Here is a 15,191-nt window from a genome sequence, read left to right as displayed (position 1 = left end):
GGATAGCATTTGAAATGTAAATGAAGAAAATATCTAATAAAAAATTGAGAAAAAATCCTTTCTTCTCCAGCTTGCTTTTTATGAATGTTTTATCACAGCAACTGAGAAGCAAACTAGGAAACAAGGAAAGGGCGATCTGTGCTCCTCTTCATTTAACTAGATTTGTGTAATAATACTTTGTCATCACTGAGAAGGATAAAAGTTTACCAACGATATTTTCAGAATTGGATCTGAGACTGAAAGAAGCAGAAGTTGTCCGTGGCTGCTGTTTTAGTTCCAGTTTCAAGGTGTTTTGTTTGTTGTTTTCGCTTTGGAACCTTGCTAATGCCTCCTTCCTTCACATTGGTTGACAGCCGATAGCAGTAGCTGTAATAGCCAATCGTAAGTGCTTCATGGATCTTACTTCATTTGGTCTTAGCAACACTCTATACCAGGCTAGTTACCATCCTTATTTATCTGCGGTGGGATGTGAAGATGGAGGTGGTAAAAAGCTCTCAGAGCTTCTCAGTGGTAGTCAGGACTTCACATAGCATCTGGTGCAGCATGCTTCCTCCTGGCTCCTACCTGCCACCTCTACTGTTGGCTGTGCCTTTGCGCTCTCTCTCTCTCTCTCTCTCTTACACACACACACACACACACACACACACACACACACACTTATGTAGTTGTGTGTACGTGTGTGTGTGGGTGCACTTGTGTCATGGAGGTCAGAGGAACAGAGAGAGGAGTTTTGTGTCCTGGGGAACAAACCCAGATGGGCAGACTTACTGGCAAGTGCCTTATCTATCAGAGCACCTTGCCAGCCCCTTCCTTCATTCTTTTCTTTGTCTTGTGCAGCTGTTTACATCATGAGATTTGCATTTAACAAATTCATAAGCCCAGATTCCACTGTATGGCAGATTTGTCCTGGCATCAATATCTTCTTGGGAAAATTTCTCTTCTTCTGATAAGGGTTCTCATACTGGTGTCAGATTACATATGTTTCCACAAAGACTGCCCACAGTGGTATTTTGTTGTCCAAGCAGTCTAACGCACACATAGATACATACTTACATATGTGTTGATTTTTGTCTAATGCTGGGGATCAGGCACAGGACCTGGTATATTACAGGCTCATCAAGCAGTCTACCACCAATCTCAGCCCAGTCCAGCCCATGAGCGCTATCAAAACATATTTTGAATTAGTTTTAACCACTGAAAAATTGCTCATGTAAATATGACAGAGTAAATGACAATGACCTGTTTGAAAAGGATTACACCGCAGCTCTGAGGAACTGCCTATTTGTCAGCCTGCTCTCCAGCTTCTGTTTGCTATCCTCATGTAGCGTAGCCAGTTTTTCCTTTTAATTTTCAGAATTCAGAAATTCTACAACTTGATCACTTCTTAGGGGTGAGATACTCTTAATTGGCGGTGGTGTGAATGTACCGTAGGGCTCTCACCTTACAGACCGGCGTGCTATTTATAGGTGGAAGCAGCTGCACCCTTCTTCTCTGCTTGGGATGAGTTCCATTGTTTCAGAGCATCAGGTGGATGCCCCTGTGGGAAGGAATGAGGCAATCATTACACAGACACATAACTCTCCCTCTGGCCAGTGGGGCTTTATTCATCTGTTGGGAAGGAGAGTCCCTTCTGCGCTAGCATCTCAGCCAGAAATGAGGCAGTGAACACATTAGTTACACACTGCTTTGTTTCTCTGTCTAATTAAATGAGATTACATAGAGGATGTCAGTTACACAGAGTGGTGGTTTGTAGATACTTGGCTCAGAGACTTATATACTTATAGACTTGGAGTGGGTGTGGCCTTTTAGAGGAAGTGTGTCACTGGGTGTGGACTTTAAGAACCTCCTCCTAGCCATGTGGAAGTCAGGCTTCTCCTAGTGACCTTCAGATCAAGTTGTAGAACTGTCAGCTTCCTCTTTGTCATGCTTGCCTGGAAGCTGCCATGCTCCCCTCTTGATGATAATAGACTGAACCTGTAGTCAGTCCCGATTAAATGTGGTCCTTTATAAGAGTTGCCTTGGTCATGGTGTCTCTTTACAACAATGGAAACTCTAGTTAAGACACACAGTTAACTACAGAAACATTTTAAATCAATGGTTCTCAACTTCTGGGTCAAGACCCCTTGGAGGGTCGCACATCAGAGAAATTGCACATATCATGTCATAACAGGAACAAAATTACAGTAGCAACAAAATTTCATGGGTGGGGGTCACCATAGGCTCCTCAAGACTCCCTGCGTTAGGAAGGTTGGGAACCACTGTTTTAAAATGTATTTAGGAAATTTACATTTTACCTATCATTCTTCAGTTTCCCTTAACTACTGGAAGTTGCGTTTTTATGGAAAATGTCAGTATATTTAGGGACAGCCAGGCATCATGCTTCCCATGTCCCATTTTAATCTTAGTTCTCTGCCAAACCCAGGAACCTCTGTGGCTCATTTTATAGAGGGAGAGAGTTGATGTAATTGCCCAAGGTCAAAGCACTGATACATCCTAGGGCTAAGTCTTTCTGATTTTAAATCTCATCTCACAACACAGGGGTATCCTTGTTACAAGTGTTGACTGTGGCTGGAGCTTCATTTATTTTCATTAGCAAACATGAAGGAAGCATGTATTTTCATGCTTATTACATAGCTTGCAGGTCTGTGTCAAGTATATGTTCTTAATATGATAGCCATTCATCTTTTTCTCTGGGTGGCAGGCTTGGCTGGCTGTGTGGCGTGTGTGCAGGAAGCAGAAGAAACAGTTTCTTACTTGCTTTGCTCTGTTGCATTTTTATTGTGTTAATTCTGTATGATCAGAACATGGACATGAAAGTCGCCCAAGTTTGCACATTTTAACTGAAGACATCAGCTCTTGACCACATTTAATGGAAGGTGGTCGGATGGTTGGAGAGTGAAAATGAGAGAGAAGAGGATGTAGCAGCTAGGACAGTGTCTTTGTTTGATAGTTAATAATTCTTGGGTAAAGCATGAATCAGTTGTTTGTTATGCTGTATTCTAAATATTCTGAGATGTTTGTATGAACTTGTTTTCAGGAACTGAATGTTCAACATGCATTAAAAAATGTTAGTAAAACTGAGCCTTAGAGAGTGTTCTGTGGCGCTGAGTTTAGGAAGCCTCTGATGAGCATGCATCTTAACTGTGCTTGGAAGTAGTTTTCTTCAAGGTTTGTATCGCGTGTATCTGTAATCCCTTGTGGTTTCTTTCTGTGAAAGTGTTCTCTGACTCGAAGGGAGAGTTAGTTCTCTGATGGTGGTTGTAATAATTTGTTAACTAGAGCCATGTGTAATTGCTTATCTTCATATGTCTTAAATTTGACCCGTGATGTGGTCGGGTTGGGAAACAAGAATGGTGTTCTTTGAAGGGCCTTAGTTTTTGCTTTTAACAGAGTTCAAACTGTTTTCTTTCTCTTGAGATATATGGTAATTTAGACTATCTTCTAGATCTAGTCTAAGCTTGTTGTCTCTTAGAGTACAAACTGTAAAATTCCGAAGAGAAAATATCAGAGGACACAGCGTACAAGCAGCTGTAAACACTGCATACTATTCATTTGTACCCAAATCTTGAACAGTTGTGTGTTTTCATTTTATTTTCCTGTGACCAGATGATTTTCCTTAGGGTTATTTACAGGAGCCCTACCAGTGCCTGTACTGTTGAAGAAAAAGCCTTTCCATCCCCCATCAATCATTGCATGCATGGATACAAACAATGTATCCTCGGGGAGGGGTGGGTCCCATGAATCCACCGTAGGCGCTGTATTGTGGAGATGCTCTGGAACAGATAATTACAGCTGATGCGATCAGGAGCGTCGTAGCCCCAGCATTACATCCCTAACATGCTTTTAAGTGTTCATGAAAAATATAGTGAATCTTAGTATAAAATTACCTTACTGATGGTAACAGTTAAAACTGTTATTAAAAGTAGTCTTCCAATTCCAGGGGAACATGTTTCACGTTAAAGTGATATGCTTTTGCACGTTGATGAGCATGGTTCTCGAGCCCACCGGAACGCCAGCCACAGTTGCGGCCACATCTATCAGAACTGCATGCATCTGAGGTTCTGGCTAGTTTTCTCGTTTAATCCTCCCAAAGACCTTGTTTAGTGAGCGTTAGATTTACCACCATGTCTAAAGCAGAACTCTTGTTAGGTCAGTAATAGAAAGCATATGAGGGACAGAGCTCTGGGCTGTACTCAGCTGACTCAAACCAAGCTCAGCCTTCTTACCAGTGCTCAGAGCTCAGAGGGGACCATGCACACACACACACACTTCAAGGAATTGCTTTAGTTCTCGTTCTCTCTCTCTCTCTCTCTCTCTCTCTCTCTCTCTCTCTCTCTCTCGTCAGAGGACAATATACAAGAGTTTCTTTCCTTCTACAATGTGGGCCCCATGGTGGGCTGTATAAAAGGGCTTAATTGTAATGAAAACATTTTTCTGTTTTTTTCCTCATACTACTTCAGAAAAGGTAACTCGTTGCACACTAATCACACCTCTAAAATTTGTAAGAATTTAAAATAAGTGGTTCACTTATTTTATTTATGGAGTTAAATGAAAATTATTCTAATATTTTGTTATATTTTATTTATTTCTCAGGTCTCTAAAATTATGACAGATATCAGATTGCAGTTTTTGGGGCCAGGTTCCAATACAATTATGTGTTAGTCTTTATATGATGATAGACGATCCTGGTGACATTCTTGTATTGTCAAAGAAGTATGTGAGTTGTGGTAATTGTGTTGAGTAACTGTCTTGATGAAGTATTCGACTACAGTAGAGGGAGTGGTGAGCTGATTGCCTAAAGCAAATAAGAAACAATGTAAACAAACTCCAGTGAGATGCAGGAGAGTGTTAGAAATTTAATTTTTAATTTTTTAGAAAACGTTTTGCAGAAAATTATTTAGACTTAGATAAGAAAAATAAGGGATTTGATTTAAAACACCACGTTCACTCTACTCAGAAATTAAATTAAATTAATTTCGTAAACTATGACATGCTAAGAAAACTTAGTGCTTAATCTGTTTCAGCAATGTGGTGAGAATCGTAGATGGACCTTTTTCAGTGAATCAGAAGACCCGTTTGATTCGTTGGTTTGGCACGTTTGTCTTGAGGGCTTACTGTGTGTGCAAGGAGTCTGTGCGGTTTGAAACACTGCCAAGAAGGCTTTACTGAAAAGCAAAGAGGATCTGAAAGTCTGAAAAGCAAGTGGACACATTACCGCCACCAACATCATGTGAGGGACTGGCTGTTGGGGCGGATGTCAGTACAGATAAGATGTGTGCCCCTGGATCTGAGGCCAGTAAAATTGCTGCTTAGTTTATTTTAAGGTATATGGTAGTTCATACAGGACTTCAGCCTTTTTTTTTTTCAAATGGGATGTTGTAATTGGTCTTGTTTTTCCTCCTAAACTGCTGCTTCTGAGCATGGCCTTAATTTTAGTTTCCTCCAAAAGTGATTGTTGAAAGATTGTGTCATAGTTGGAACAGCATCAGGAGTACATGTGAGGCCTCATACCCTAACTTCAGTTTCAAGTTTGCTGGATACAAAATTACAACATGTATCACAACTTTCTTCTTTTTCTTGGCTAAGGGGGCAGAGGGTGTACGTGACCTCAGGGGGTGAACATGACCAATGCAAGAGTATGAAAGAATGTGACTGGGTGAAGTGACTGTGAGAATGTTTCATGTTGAGAAATTTTCTGTAGCAGATATAAAGTAACAGTCTTGCATATTAGAGAGAGAGAGAGAGAGAGAGAGCGAGAGAGAGAGAGAGAGAGAGAGAGAGAGAGAGAGAGAGAGAAAGCAAGCCCGAGCAGGCCAGCCCACAAGAATGAAATAACTGACTTTGAGATATTTCTCTTTAGTGATTATTGTATACATAGAGATAGAGAGTTGTTATGGAAAATATCTTGAATCCAGTAGATGCGTGGTGTGCGTTATATAGTTTTCTTTTAAATAAATAAACAAGCCACCTTTCATGTAACCTCAGGATATACTATATTAAATACTAATAGCTTTAAATAGTAAGGTTGAAACCAGTATCTTGATTGTTAGTTTGCTCAGCTGTTGACATGCTATTCCTATAAAAATAATCAATTAAGCATAATATCAAAGCATAGGAATACTAAACTGGATACCAGGATTTTTAAAATATTCATGTTCAGGCTCTATTATAGCTTAGTGCAGTTGGCTATTTTGCATTAGTTTCAAGCACAGTTTTAAAACATGGAAGTGCACAGAATATTCCAGAAGCTGGGGAAAATGTTAACATTGGAATCCAGTCAGCAAGCTTGAAAAGTTCACATAAAGAGCTGTCTGTGTTTCTTGAAGAAGTTTTTCCTTTCCGTGGGAGGGGGAAAGGTCTGTGGTATAAATTTACTGACTATGATGTCAGTTGCATAAAGCCAGCTATGAATAATTTTATTAATATTTGATTTTTAGTTGTCTTCTTGAGCCTTTTTTGGTTGTGAGGTGTTTGAAAACTAATTAGATGGTTCATTATAAAGGATCCTGTGTAATATAATGGTGCGTCCAATGGAGCATTCAAATAAATCATCTGGTGCGTGTTTCCTACCCCCTAAGAGCCACAAGTTAGAGAAGATTTTGAAATAGGAAAATATACTAATATGATAGGTGGTAACGTTCTATGTATTTTAATCTATATTTATAGTTTAAAATTTCCTTGTTATATTTAATCTTTAATTAAAAATTGACACACAAAATAACTATACATATTTATGGGATATGCCTAAAATCTTGTTGATTTATTTCTTTTGAAAACTTTTTTATAGCCTAGCTGTGGTAGTGCACACTTTTAATCCAGCTCTCAGCACTTGGGAGACAGGCAGGCGGATCTCTGTGAATTCCAGGCTAGTCTGTCCTATAGCGTGAGTTCCACAACAGCCGAGGCTACATAGAGAAACCCTGTCTCAAAAAAAACAGAAAACCTCCCAACTCAAACCAAACTGAACCAAAAGGAAACAAAACCCCCCCAAAATCCAAAACAAGAAAACCCTTTTTCATAACGTATATTTTGATCATATCGTTCTTCTTCCCCAAATCCTCTCAAATTCTCCCCACCTCTCTACACACATGGATTATATTTTTTTTCTTTAGACAAAAGAAAACAAAGCATCCAAAAATCAAACCATTAAACAAAAAGTCCAAAAGAAAAAAAACACCAAACTAAAAAAAAAAAAAAAAAGAGAGAGAGAGAGAGAGAGTAAATCTTCCTTCTTCCGTGTCCTTATGTACGTCTCCAACAGAAGTTGTGGCCCAGATTAAAGGTGTGTGCCACCATGTCTTTAATCCCAAATGACCTTGAACTCAAAAGATCTCCATGACAAGATCCGGGTCAGAAACTTGTATCTCTCAGCCTCCAGATTAGGATCACTGGTGAGCCTTCCAATTCTGGATTGTAGATCATTCCAGAAAGAGTCAAGTTGACAACCAGGAATAGGCACTACAACACTCCATTGGAGAAAACCAATTTTCGTTTTCCCAGTAGGGATTCATTACAATTGCTCATTGATTAGGGATGTGATTTTGTGTCTACTTCCTCTTCTCCTTGATTGGATTTTCTTTAGCTTGAAGTTGCACAGTCCCTGAGCATGCTGTCATGGTCTGTAAGTTCATATGTGCACCAGCCTTGTTGTGTCTGGAAGGTGTTGTTGTGTCTGGAAGCTGGCTCTTAGAACCATAGCTCTGTGATAGTCTTGGTTTCTTTTCTCTTCTGGTAATGTGCACAGTATGTTCTAGTACCATGAATGCTATTCAGTAGGGGTGAAGCTTCTAGCTGGGTGTCAGCTCTGCCTAAAATTTCTGATTAGCTCATTTGTGAAGAATTCATGTTGGATTGAGTACAGAAGCAGGTGTTTGTTCTGTAGCATGTTGGGTATTGAGCGTCAGTCATTCTCCACAGTGGATATTTTGGGAAAAAAGAAGTCAAAGGATAAAAGACAAAAAAGCATTTGAATTATGTAATTAACAGTAGGGGTTCCTGAGGAGCTGGTCATCAAGGCATGAAGTTTGCTAGCCCAGCACTGTGTTAAAATCTGGCCTGGTGTTGTAGATTGGGTGGGTGGGTGGGTGGGTAGGGGCTGTGTAAAGGGGTTATTGTGCAGGAAATAAGACTCTAGCCAAATTGGTTACCTCCAAGTTCAGGAAGTTCAGGTTACCTCTGTGTTACTAGAGGGAAGATGCATGTGTTTTGTAGATAATAAACACTGGCCCAGTGCGCATTGTGTCTGCCTTGGGACCACAACCTTACTTCTCTACTGATCTTCCTGGGGATCAACCAGAACTAAAGAATTTAGCTTTACTGCTTGCTGTGGAGCTGCCTAAGTTCCAGAATTCAGCCATTTTAGACATTTCCTAGGGACATGGGGAGTAAAGAGAGATGAAATACGGTTCCCACAAGATCATCATCAAGTATTGTCAAGTACTGTGTGTTGTCTTAGTCCTAGTATATTTCATATATAAGTTAAAAATACTGGAATGAACTACAATTCAGAATTGTAGGGCTCACCTATGATTCAGCTCTTGAGGCTGGAAGGCACAAGTTTCTGACCTGGATCTCGGCATGGAGATCTTTAGGCATAGTGGCTATGAAGAGTTTAGGTCCAGGCAAGATAGTACACACCTTTAATCCCAGGAGATCTCTGAGTTCAGCCTGGGACAAAGCAAGTCCCAGATCCAGGTGTGATGGTACACACCTTTAATCTGGGCCACACCTTTTGCTGGAGGCAATATCCTCTGTAAGGATATTGGAAGAAGGAAAATTCACTCTTTTTTGCGTGCTTGCACTTACTTGCCAGCACATCTGTTGGAATCTACTTCTGCAGAAGACCAGCTGAAACAACTAGCTTTGTGGGACTGAGTAACTATTAGATTCTTGGACTTCCAAACCACAGCTGACCATTGTTGGGTTAGTTGGACCACAGACTCTAAATCACAATAAATTCCCTCACTATAGAAAGACATTACATAAGTTCTGTGACTTCAGAGAGCCCTGACTAATACAAATGCCACAAAACATGAATGAATGATATACAAATATATGTTGAGGAGATTGGAGGAGTGATGAGCTTGATAGGGCTCAGAGGCTGAGTTCTGTCTAGTTGGACTGGGGTGTGGGTGGGAAGGGCTTCTGGGAGAGCCTGGGGCTGGGATGAACACTGATGAATGCCTGCTCCTACTTAGGGATATGCAGGGAGAGAGGAAAGAGCCCAGAATGCTGGGTTGGGTCTCTTACTATTTTTGTTGTGTATGATAGGGAAAAAAAAGGTGTGTTGAAACAGTCCAAGCCTCCAAGGACGAGAAATACAATAGGAAATGCATGAGATTACAAAAAAAAGGACCCGGAGTATGAGAGCAACAGGTGGGGCATTTAGACCTGCTGAAAGGTGGGAGAATGCCGAGGGAGTGGCTGTTTCTTGTGTGGAAATTCAGTGTGAATTTTGAAGAGACCCTTGGGAAGGTGGAAGGGGCAGGAATGGCCGCTCAGCACTTGACTTTCCTCAGTGTCCTTGCACAGCTGCACAGACTTCCCCTTGTGATTGCTTTTTCCTCTGATTCTGTCCTAGTAGATTATCATAGCTGGACAGCAATCTTGTCTTTGTATGCTAATTGATTCCGACAGCTACAGTTTATGTGAGAATTGGAAAAAAAAAAAAACCCAGAGAACAGCACCAATAGATTAAAAAATGTGAGTGTGTGATTTCCTGTGCAGTTTCTATGTGCTTAAATGATGTGCATTTCAGACAAGACATACCAAAGAGACAGAAAAGGAAAAAAAAATCACTTATTCTGTACTTTTGCATGTTTTCATGTATAAGAATTTAATTTGTACCCAGAGCACTAATAGTGAAGAAGCAGCCTGCTCATTTGGGAGGTAGAGTTTGAGGCCCCGCCTACTTACCCCTTTTGGCACTTCAGGTTTTTATATTTTTACTTACAAGATAGTTGCTCTGAGTAGAAAGTGTATTTTTGATGGAATTCTCACTGGCATAATTAAGCCAGGGTTTGTAGAGGTTACATGCATATTAATGTATATAATATAGTTCCCTTGTTTCAGAAGAGTAAGGAGCGTGTCTTTAATTATTTAATGATGGTTGCATTTCTTTATGGATCAGCTATAATGAAGTGAAATTTAAATACGTGTCTGCTAATCTTTAATTTGTCATGTGGCCAAGTGGCTTGTAAACCTCTGATGCTGTTGCTCAAGATGTGTCGAGAACGACTTGGGGTTAGTGTAGTTGCATAGTCCCAAGGGAAGTTACCTTTTCATATCATTATATCGTGTTTTTGGAACTGGATGTATTTAAATAAACAACTTCAAGTTCTGGGTGAATGGATATTTTCAAGTGCCAGATTTCCCTAGGAATGGTGAAGGCTTACCACCATGAAAATATCCAAAAGAACATGCTGTGTTCAAAAGCACATATATTCAATACCAAGCACCCAGTACTATAAGGACCCAGTACTGTACACGTCCAGTACTACACTTGTTCAATACATATGCTGTCAGTACTGTAAAGAGTGACCACCAGACCATGAATGACCAGTCAGTAGAGAGGACCCAGTCCTGTCCTCTCTTGTTCCCTTTTCTCCTTTGTTCCTTGTGTGTAGTTTGTTCTCAGCCCTGGAGGCAATAAGAGGCACAGGGCACTGGAAGGCCAGGTCTCTTCCATGTTTAGCACAGCATGGCTTTGCTAAGCTGGGTTTTATGTCCAAGGCCATGCAAATTTGTTAGTACAATTTTAGTATTATTTTATTCTATCAGTGTTAATATATATATATATTTTTATTTCTAACAACATAAATAACTCAATAAAAATACACTTTGGAAGCTATCTTGCTTCTATAAAGACCTGGTGCTAAATGCAGGGTATACTCCCACTTCTTAATTTGTGGGAGGTAACCAATAACAAGTTGTCAATGGAAGGAGAGTTTCTGGGTACTTATGACCTCTTCGCCCCCCAAGTAATGTGCTTGGGAGAAGCTTAGGACCAAAGGCTGGGCGAGAGATTGCGTGGGATGGGCTGCAGGAGTTCTGATGCATGCTGGCCATGATGTGAGGCAGGGGCAGTGGTTGGATTTGGAGTCAGAAAACTTTCCTGTCTACTGCCGTAATTCCCAGCTAAATTCCTATCCTCCTTGTAGCTGTTGGTGAGGATCTATTATCTGTCCTGATACACCGAGTTTCTTTGGTCTAAGTACATTGTGCCAATTTGCTAATCTGTGAGGCAACATCCTAATGCAGTGCTTCCACAGAGCACACAGTGAGCATGCGTGACCAGTGAGTCATGGATGAGAGGAAGCCATGGGGCCAGATGGAGTTTGGATCCCTTATTTTGAGCCTCAGATGAAGTGGATGTTGCTACGGTCTTAGCAAAGATACAGGTTATATTGCATTACGTATTTAATACTTTTCAAATCCCGCTCTCTCCATCTAAAGGACTTTCCATTAGATGAGTATGCTTTGAGATTGAATATGTTAAAGATGAAGGAAGTCCCAAGCTACCCCCACACACCACCTCACATGCTTGCCTTTTTGTGGTGAGCACTGACAATGAGTTCAGTGATCCTCAAGAGTGTGTGACACACAGCGACGCACAGTTACTAACCGAAGTCTCCCTGTTGTGCAGGAGCTCCTGAATGTAGTCTTTCATCTGACTGACACCGACCAGCGTCTCTTCAGCCTTCCTTCCTCCCCATAACTGTCCTTTCTCTCTTCACGGGTTTAACTTCTCTTACCATTAATAAATGAGATCATGAAGCATTGTTTGTCTGTATGTGCGTTACTTTACATAATATCTTTCAGGCTTATCCATGTTGCTACAAATGATAGGGCTTTATTCCATTCTCTCTGTATTTCCTACCATGTGTGTGTGTGTGTGTGTGTGTGTCTGTCTGTCTGTGTGTGTGTCTGTGTGTCTGTCTGTGTGTGTGTGTCTGTATGTCAGTGTGTGTGTATGTGTGTGTCTGTGTGTGTGTGTCTGTCTGTGTGTGATATTTTCTGTCTGTTCACCTGTCAGTGAGCATTTGAGTTACATGCATGCCTTGGCTGTTGTGATAATACCGCAGAGAGCAGGAGATGCAGTTTCCCCTCATCACGCTGACTTCAGCTCCTTCCTATGCATGCCCAGTGCTGGGTCCTGTGGTAGTCGTGTTCTGTGTTTTTTTTTTTTTTCCTTTTTTCTTTCTTTCTTTCTTTTTTTATTTTATTTTTTTTGGTTTTTCAAGACAGGGTTTCTCTGTGTAGCCCTGGCTGTCCTGGAACTCACTCTGTAGACCAGGCTGGCCTTGAACTCAGAAATTCACCTGCTTCTACCTCCCAAGTGCTGGGATCAAAGGCGTGCGCCACCACGCCCGGCTTGTGTTCTATTTTTATGAGTGTTTTCACACTGCTTTCCATGTGCTGTACTAATTTATTTCCTGCCTCTTTCTATAAAAGCTTCCTTTCCCTTGCCAGTTCTTGTTAGCATTTGACTCTTCTGATGGCCGCCCTGACATCTGAGTGGTGGGATTTAGGATGTCCCGTTTGCTTTCCTCTGATGACCAGTGGTACCAGAACTGTCTTTCAAGTATTTAGGAAATATCTATTCAGGTTCCTTACCTTCTTTTTGTCTTTGGAGTTGAGTTTCTTGCATATTTTCAATGCAATCCTACATCAGATGTATGGTTGTGAAATGTGTTTAGTTTCTCTGTCTCTGTTGATAGCCCTGAGCAGAGTTCTAATCCAATGTTACCCCATTATCCTGCAGTTGTTTTGTGACCTGTGCTTTTATGAGTTACAAACCCTTCTGAGAGCCACGATGAATATATCAGGTCTTAGGATTTTTGTCTATTTTGAGCTGTTTTGTCTAGAAGAGTCTGATTTTGTGCTTGCGTGTACACGTGCATGTGCACACATGCGCACCCCGCCTCCGAGTCTCTCAAATGCTAAGCAGGCCTTCTGCCACTGTGTTCTCAGCCTCACATCATTTTCTTTCATGTGGGTATTACTTTTCCCAGGACCGTTTATTGATGTCAATCTCCTTTTCCTTTGGGGCTTTGGGTGAGCTTGTAGTCAATCAGTTGGTCATATATATGTAGATACATTTCTGCCAACTGTCTCCCTCTTACGCTTTCCAGCATTACAGTGCTACAACAGTGTATTTTGCTTTAAAAACAGGAAATTAACAAACAAACAAGCAAAAAACAAAACAACCAAAACAAAACCAAACAGAACAACAACAACAAAAGAAATGCAGTGCTGTTTCAAGTATGGGCATCGTTGAAGAATTTTGCAGATTGTAACTTGGACCCTGTTGTTATCCTTAGCTTATATCTAAGGACGTGGAGGCTCAAGCAGGATGGAGTGATGTCTTCAAGGGCAGGGAGTAATGAGCAGAGTCTGGTTAAGGGCCGACTGTACACACTGGCAGGGCTTATTCAGTCTGATTACCTACCCTGCCTGAAGCATAATCCCAGATTGTCTGCAAAATTTGCATTTTGTTCTGAATCCTACCACTAGTTTCAAGGTTTCTCAATGTTAAAGAAGGAAAAGAAGCCACCAGATCTTTTGAGGGAAGATTCCTTCCACCTTAGATGCTTTTCTGGAGGCCTGTGATGTAGAGAGTGGGAGATAAATACTCTTGCATCTTTGGATGTATTCCTAGCATCTTTGGATGCTTTCCTACTCCTGCATCAGTAGGATTGCCTGGATGGGACCACACATAGGTCCTGAGTTTGGGAATTTCACTGAGCAAGACTGGTTCACTTAGACCACCACTTAGAAATTCAGACACCAATGTAAAAACCTTCATTGGGGCTGGTGAGATGGTTCAGTGGGTAAGAGCACTGACTGTTCTTCTGAAGGTCCTGAGTTCAAATCCCAGCAACCACATGGTGGCTCACAACCACCTGTAATAAGATCTGATGCTGTTTTCTGGTGTGTCTGAAGACAGCGACAGTGTACTTATTTATAATAATAAATAAATCTTTGGGCCTGAGCAAGCAGAGCAGACTGGAAGGAGCAGAAGTCCTAAGTTCAATTCCCAACAACCATATGAAGGCTCACAGCCATCTATCTATACAGCTAAAGTATACTCATATACATACATCAATAAATAAATCTTTAAAAAAATGCCCCTCTTTTAAGGCTATTAGACAAACTCTGGGCTACTTGGTAATAATCTCAGGTAAGGGCACTGTAGACACAGCAACAACAGAAGGGAGTTTATGAGCCCCAAATAACGCTGTGCTTTTAAAGCTGAATATAATTTTAGCCTCTCAAGATCTTGCCATGGTGTCCTGTCATCTCATTTTGCTGCACGGTAGTGGAAATTTCTCCCTAGACTCACATCCCTGGACGCCCTGCCCTACCCTTCCTTGAGATTATTCTTTCCTCGGAGAAGACTTTGCATCTGCCCGTTCCTCCTGCCTGTGTGGACCCTGAGTCCCAGCAGCCATTGCCACACAAGCTCGGCTACACTTTATAGCCCGGGTTCCAGAGCAGCCCACACCTTGTTATGGCAGAGAATTTTGGGCTTCGTGGAGCAGGGCCATCTTCCCTCCTCCTCTGCTCCCTCTGCGGCATACTCTGCAGTGAATGGCTTCCCAAGATGAGACTCACCACTCCAAGGACACTCTGCTCTCTCCTGACTTCTAGAGAATCTTGGTAATGGTCACTTTCAGAGGTGGAGGGGGGGTTTTAGGAAAATGATAGAATGTAGTTTTGAATAAGGTGAGGTCCGTCACGTAAAAAGGGCACTGGCACAGACGTAGATTGTTAAGTGCACACTGCATCCTCTGGAGAGGTACAGCAGTCTCCAGAACTATGGATAAACATTTGGCTGGTGCTTCAAAGGAGATTTCAGAGTTATGACTGTGAAGGAGTTGGTCCAGAAACCGACTCACCTGTTCTTACAATGGGGTGCTTGGTTATAAAAAATGATTATTTTAAAAGCTCCAATTCTCCAAAATCCAGTGGTTCCCCCACCCCATCCCCTGCCGTAAGTGCCCTCACCTTCTCTGTAAATGGCGATCTGTGTGTGGTGAAGCTGCCTCCTTCATTGCTGCTCTCCTTCATAGATAGGTCTGAGAGAGACTAGCCTGAACAGTATCTAACCTTTCTGTCTTCCATAGGCTCTTTCTGAGATTCGCTTGAGAGAGACGATGTTTGGGAATAAGTAATATTATTGGTACTTG

The 15,191-nt window shown here is 41.4% G+C and overlaps 1 protein-coding gene across 4 annotated transcripts in view; it reads left to right on the top strand.

Annotated features, from left to right (window-relative positions):
- The window catches only part of Rapgef2 (Rap guanine nucleotide exchange factor 2), a 227,064-nt gene that overhangs the window by 47,496 nt on the left and 164,377 nt on the right, over positions 1–15,191 (top strand). The window contains exon 1 of one of the 4 annotated variants that reach the window (XM_029474999.1): positions 14,200–14,661. The exons of the other annotated variants lie outside the window; for them this stretch is intronic. The gene's annotated coding sequence lies outside the window, so the exon portion shown is untranslated. Of the gene's footprint in view, positions 1–14,199; positions 14,662–15,191 lie in introns of those variants that run through there. 4 annotated transcript variants of the gene reach the window in all.

Source organism: Mus caroli, chromosome 3 (assembly GCF_900094665.2).
Source record: "Mus caroli chromosome 3, CAROLI_EIJ_v1.1, whole genome shotgun sequence".
NCBI classification, from domain to species: Eukaryota; Metazoa; Chordata; class Mammalia; order Rodentia; family Muridae; genus Mus; species Mus caroli.
Note: the sequence above shows the minus strand (reverse complement) of the source record. Positions and strands in the feature narration are given on the sequence as shown.